The 6,799-nt window shown below is 52.8% G+C and overlaps 1 long non-coding RNA gene across 1 annotated transcript in view; it reads left to right on the forward strand.

Annotated features, from left to right (window-relative positions):
• The window catches only part of LOC107185214, a 2,770-nt gene extending 1,735 nt beyond the window's left edge, over positions 1-1,035 (forward strand). Inside the window, exon 2 of the long non-coding RNA XR_001516137.1 lies at positions 840-1,035. This is a non-coding gene — a long non-coding RNA (uncharacterized LOC107185214). The remainder of the gene's footprint in view (positions 1-839) is intronic.
• Positions 1,036-6,799: the final 5,764 nt, after the last annotated feature.

Below are 6,799 nucleotides of genomic sequence, written 5' to 3' on the forward strand. Positions count from 1 at the left end.
GACCTCTGGCTCCTTTCCAGGGTAGTATCCTGCAGCTCGGAAGGAAGGAAGTCCTTCGTCCTGTCTAACCACAGTCCCTGCTGGCCAGCCCTTCCTCTCATTCTGCCTTGTGGGCAGAGGGGAGGAGATGGGCTGGCCCTGTGGGAGCAGGTACTGCCTGGACTGAGAGCCCAGTAAAGACCTGACAGAGTGGGGGTGACAACGCCCCTGCATTCCCCAGGAGATAAACCTCAGAGGAGCAGAGGTAGTCATTCACCTTGGAAGCCTCTGCCACATCCATTATCTCATTGAACCCTTCAACACTCCCCTATTTTACAGATGGAAACTCAGGCAGGCCCAGAGAGGAAAACATGGCAGAACTGGGACCAGAACCCAGGTCTCCTGATAAAGTAGAAATAATCATAACAAATAATATTTATTGCACATTGATCTCTTCCAGGTACCATGCTTAAGCTTTGCATTCAATTAACTTTCTTTTTTTTTAAAAAAAATATTTTTACTGATTTCAGAGAGGTAGGGAGAGGGAAAAAGAACTAGAATCCTTAATGATAGGAGAGAATCATGACCTCCTGGTTCATAGGTCCATGCTCAACCACTGAGCCACCCTGGCTGGGCTCAATTATGTTTCTTAAGCCTCATCACACCCCTGGGAGGTGGGTACCATCATTGTTTTCATTATCCTCCGATGAGACTGAGGCTCAGAGCCATTAGATGACTTGCCCAAGGGCATCTGCTAGTTCATGGCAGAGCGGCATGTAAGGCCAGGCAGCCTGGCATGCTCAGCTACACACCCTGTGCCCTGTGGTTCCAGAGGAGTGTCACAGATGTCTGTTTTCCAGAGATTTGGGAAGACAGACTTCAGGTTCATCGCATGATGGTCCTGGAGCTGACTTGTGCCAAGCCAAGATGAGCAGAAAGATGGCCTGGGAGCACTGCACAATCTCCTGCCCCTCTCTGAGGGCGAAGATGACCTAACTCTGACCTCTCCTGGGCTCTCTGCCCTTTGGTGCCCAAATAAAGCCGCTTCCGCCTCTCTGTGGCTCTCTCAGTTCTCTCCATTCCCACACAAGGAGTTAGACTGAGCCCAGGGGTTGGGGGCATCTGCTGTCACCCCCAATCTCCCCACTGCACCCATTCCCACCCATGAACCCCCCAGTAGGGTAGACTGGATGAACCAGACCTGGCTTCTGCTCTCCAGACTCTCACAGTGATACAAAGAGAAAGGCAGAGATATACTTCGGCTCAGTAAAACGCCACGGGGGTGGGGGAATGATGACACTGGCTTCTATGAGGCACAGAGAGCCTTCTGGGCCAGAAAAGCTACCGGAGGGGTCCCTTGAGCTGAATCTTGATGGGTGAGCATCAGGGAAGGCACACACGCGGCACAGCAGTGCAGGCAGAACTGGCAGCATGGAGAAAGGTTTGGTGATTTGTAGGTGGAAATGGTCATCTCACTGATGGAATGGTGAGACTGGCAGCCAAGTGGACTTGGACCAAAATGAAGCTAGTTGGGCTTGGCGCTTCAAAGAAAAAAAAATTTTTTGCTTCAAAGAGTTTGAAGGCCAAAGTAGGGAGTCAGACATTCTCCAGAAGGAAGTAGGGAGACATGGACAGGTTTAAAGCAGGGGAGGGACATGGTCCCGTCAGGGCATCTCCAAGCCTTGAGCCCTCCGGGGTCTCAGGTCCACGCTGGTGGGCAATGAGTGGTCTCCAGCTCTCAATCAGTTCCAAGGTGCCTGGAACCTGTCACAGTGCTCCCCTTACACACTCTCCCAGCTCCCACGCCGGACTGAGTCCCAGCGCTGTCTTCAGGAGCCCCTCCTCTCTAGTGGATCCCATCTAATCCTGTGGCTTCAAATTTGGAACACCGTTCCCTCCCCCGCCAACTCCTCTGAAGTCCAGGTTTGTTGATCCATTCACTGCAGCCTGGTGTCTCCACTCTAATAAGCATCTCAAACTTTAACTCTGAGGCTGCACTCATACTCCCCAGCGCTGAGAAGATGCCATGTGAGAAGTGCTGAGGGGGAACCCTAAGCCCAGAGGTATGGCCCTATGTGGTGGGGAGAGCCATTCCTTCCTCCTGGGGCATCTGAAAGTCCTCAGGAGTGGTTTGGTCTGGGTTTTAAGAGGAAAGTAGAAACTCAGCAAGCAGAGAAGTGGAGAAGCATTCGAGGTGGAGGGAACAGCATGTCTCCGGTCCTGAGGTGGTCGAAGCTCAGCCTCTGAACTGAAAAATCCAGTAAATCTACAGTTCAGTGGACTGAGGAGAAAATGAGGACAAGGGGGCCAGGAGCTCAATCTCTCAGAGGCACCGGGGGAGGGCCACTGGGGTGCCAGGCCCCTTGTGCGGATAGAAGGGAAGGAGAATTGGTGGATGGACTGGGAGGGGACAGACAGATAAAGTATGTGCTGGAGGGGGCTCCAGAAGGTGTCTTTCTGGGAAAAGTCACTAAAAGGAGGTCCCAGGGGGACACTTTGGGGTGCAAGACAAGAGGAAGAGAATCCTCAGGGTTCTGGAGAGAGGCAGATTCCTTTACCATTTAAGGAAGATATTGAGCCAAATAAATTTCCCTCTGAGCAGTTCAGTATCTGGTCAGTCTGGGTCAGCCTGGTCAGTCCCTCTACCACCTGCCCCAGAAGATTGTTGATGGAGGGATTGCAAGGTTTTCTCAGGGTGGTTCTAGAAGCCTCATCTCCTCTCCCCGGGGCAGGGAGGGAAGAGAGGGAAGGAAATGGGTACACTGCTGAGCGCTAACATTGTGTCAGGCCTTTGCCTGGCATGTCATGTAATCGAATCTAGGAACATTGTTGAATTTCTCGGGTGCTCCTCGCCTCAGGAGCTGGGTTTTACTGGCTGGCACTAGCTCATTTATCTCACAGTAGCCCTAAGAAGTGGATACTGTTATTCCCATTTTACAGATGAGAATACTGAGGCTCAGAGAGGGCCTAAAGAGATACACAGCTAGGACATGATGGAGCCAGCTCTTCACCACAACTGGCTCAACACAATAACTCACTGAACCCTTTCCACAACCTGAAGTGGCATCCAGCGCCCTCATTTTAGAGTGGGCATGGTGAGGGTCAGGGTGGGGAAGAGTCTTGTGAGGGTCACAAAGCTGGAAGATAACCATAATTTGGGTTCAGGAAGAGGCTGAATGGGAGAGGTGATGAGCAGTGTGGAGAGAAAGGGGTGGGACTGGGGACTGGTCGGGGAGAGAATTTTAGTTTCCCTTTTAAAGGGACTTCCCCCTAAGTGGGGGTTTTTGGCTGGAAAGTTGTAAGCAATCCACATTCCACTTCTTCCCCAAAGACACTCAGGATCTAAAAAGAAACTGAAAGTTGGGAAAGTAGAAGGGAGAGGCTCAGGGCAGCCCAGAAAAACAGGATTGAATTTCTGGTGACTTCATCAAGCCTGGGGGAGATATGTAGGTGAACTGAGATCACACACCTCTTGGCTATTGGAGAAACAGCCAGAGAAACGGCTCTGGGACAGTGCCTGGGCCCTGTGCATTACGCAGCCCCTGACTCCCCCCTTTCTCCCCCCACAGAGACCAGGGGAAGCGGGAGGGAAAGGAGTATTGGGATGATCACTTAGTAAGTTCTATCTAGTAACTTATTAAGTTGTGTCTAATAACGGGTGTATACCTGAAATCAATATAATAATAATTATAATTGAAAAATTTAAACATGATATTTTTAGGTCTGGGCTGCCTAAAATTCTGAAAGGAAACTTTCAGAATCCCTGTCCCTGTGATTTAGTGACTGGTTGCATGGTGGGTCCCAATAAAGGCCCTGAAGTAGCTCAGTATCTAGACCAGGCTCAAGGCTAAGTGATTGGCAGCGAGGCTGCAGACCTGCATCCTCCTGACTACCTTGTCGGAACCCAGCATACCCAGGATGCCAGAGACGCACGTCACCACTGCCAGCCCAATGACTGCCTTGCCTCTCCCTGCCGACATCTGACCGCTCCTCCCAGACCCAAAGCACCCGAACCCTGTGTGGATGCCTCCATCTGAACTCAGCATTGCCCTGCTCCGCAGAGCTTCTGGAACCACTTTCTGCTAGTCCTGGCCTCCCCCGCTTCTGCTCACAGAAGCTCTCCTCCTCGGGGCTTCGGTTTCCTCCTCTGTAAATGGAAACAAAGATGCTACATATCTCACTGGTTGGAAAGAATGTATGGGAAGCAGCATGTAATCAGTGCTAGCAGTTTTGGTTATTAATACTGCTGGTCATTCCTGCCTTGTTAAGCGCCATGTCAGTATGAAAGATCTCCTCAGTGGCCCAAGGTCTCCATGATTCTGTCCTCTGGGGTTTTCCCTCCCCCTCTCTGCTGGCTCCCTCCCCGGTTCCTTTCTGGGGTCATCTCCTGCTGCCTGCCCCTCCAATGGCAGTGCTCCTTACTGCCCTGGTACTTTCTGGGTGACCTCATGTGTTGTGTGGCTCCTGTTAAAAGCAGTGATCGGAGGCCCAGATTTTGTGGGGTCAGTTCTGACTTAAAACCTTCTGTCAGTTGTCCCTGGATCGTCTCTAGTCAGGCTGGGCCCTGGCCTTTGTGATCTCATGTCTATGTGCTGAAGTGTCCTGGTCATCTCCCCGAGTGTCCTCTGGGCACCTCACACTCAACAAGTCTAGATTCAGCAAACCCCTCCCAATTATTTTTTTTTCCTCCAATGCCTTGCCTCAAAGAATTCACTTTGTCAGCTGTCACCCCCAAACAGAAATGTGGGCAACAACTTCATCACTTCCTTCTCCCCACTCAACCAACCCCTTCACCCCACCAGTCACCGAATCCTAGGGAGCCTGTCTCCTGAACTTTGCTCCGGAGTAGGCCCTTTCCCTCTATCCACGTCCTCACAGAAGCCATTTGCTGTTCTCCCTGTGTCCTGCCCTAAGCTCTTCCTCCATCCCCTGGCCCACCCACATGCCCCCTCTCCACGCCGCCACGCTCCTCGTCTGGTTTTTCTTCTCCCCTTTAGGCATTGCCTGTCTCTTCCCTCAGTGGGAAACCCCTGTGAGCAGGGCCTGTGTGACTCACAGTTGACACTCTGCCTTGGTGAGAGCAGAAGGAATTCCAGTCTTTGTGAGTTTGAATCAGAGCCCAACCTCTCACTGTACAGATAAGCAACCTGAGGCCCAAGAGGAGAGGGGACGGGCTCACAGTTACAGAGCAGGAAGAGGCAGATCTGGGGCTAGAACTAAGGTCTCTGGGTCCAGGTGATGTTCCTGGAAGGAGACAGGGACCCTGGGGCTGGGCACACCCCTCTGCCCAGCTGGCCCAGGAACCAGCCTCTCTCCTTCCCACACCAGACCCCACCTGAGCTGTGCCAAGTCACCATTCCTGAGGCCTCCACGGGGACCTAGCCACTCACTGATGTCTTCCCCCGTCTCTAGGCCTTTCCTGACTAGGAAGGCCCATCCTCCATCACTGACTAGGTAGTGCTTACTCCCACCTCACCTGGCATCTGATCTGATCCCCACCACAGGGCCCCCCTCAGAGATCCCAAATGCCCCCCAGCCTCCTTTACGGGGCAGTGTTCTCTGCTGCCCTCCTCCATCGTCAGCCCCACCCTACATCTCTCTGAGGTCCCAGGCCAGGGAAATTCATTCCTTTCTGTCCATGGGAACAAGGAGCTTCTCAGACCAGGGCTGGGGGCTGAGCCTTACCAGAGAGCTGGGAACAGATGGGGGATGTATGAAAACATGGGGTTTCTAGTCTCTGCAGCTTCCCTTCCCCCATGTATCCTGGAGTCACCCTGTTTTCCCATGCCTCCTTTCCCTGCCACTCTTCCTGGCCGAAGTTCACACCTCAAAGGTTCTGACCACCACAGCCTCAGGGACCCACTGCAGCACACCCAGCACCCATGGGCACACATATAAAGTATTCACTCTTTTGTCCACACACCATAGACATCCTCTGCACAGCCACACACACTCATAGGAATACACCCAGTCACAGTCAGACAATAGTCAGCAACATGCAATCTCAAGGACAGACAAGCACACGCCCAGAAAGTCTCAGAGTCACCAAGAGTCACCCTAAATACACACAGTCACACAAGGATGCAGACTCACACAACCACAGCTGTACACACCTGGTCACACACACACATGCAGAGTCACAAAGTCTCTCACACACGGACAGATACAGAGCAATACACAGTCACACACACAGAGAAACAGACACACACAGTTGCACACAGGCCCCTGGAGACACAGAACAATGGACACATTGTTTGCGCTGGCAGCAGCTGGGGAGGAAGGAGCAGCAGTGTGGACACAGGAGGCCGTGGGGGCTGCTGTACCCACCCCCTCACTCCTGCCGCATCCTCTAAACCTCTTCCTTTTTCCAGAAGCCAGATTCTGCTGGGACCTAGATTTGCTGAGCGACTAGGCTCCCATGCATCCCCCTGCCTGCAGCCTCCAGCAACGCCTGGTGGATAATGCAGGGGCTCCCGTGGACCAGGCTCCTTTTGAGGATCTGGGGACTCAAGGTCCTTTGGGTCTGATGCTCCTTTCTCCTCCTGGGATTATCCAAGCAATTTGCCTCTCATCCCCCGAAGGGCAGTTCCTGGAAATCAGGAGCCTTGGGATCTGCTCTTAACCTCTGACCTCAACTTCTCCTCAACTCACCCACACCCTCCAGCTAAGCCCTGCCAGCTCAGGTGGGTAGCTCCTGGCAGCACTGTGGGTTCCCTATTGTGGCCAGCACAGAGAGGCAGGTCACCACGTCCATCCCTTTGGCAGTGGGTAGAGAAGTCACTGTCATATGAGAGCTGCAGCTGGGCCTGCTGTCCCCCGC

Source organism: Myotis davidii, unplaced genomic scaffold (assembly GCF_000327345.1).
Source record: "Myotis davidii unplaced genomic scaffold, ASM32734v1 scaffold88, whole genome shotgun sequence".
In the NCBI taxonomy this organism is placed as follows: domain Eukaryota; kingdom Metazoa; phylum Chordata; class Mammalia; order Chiroptera; family Vespertilionidae; genus Myotis; species Myotis davidii.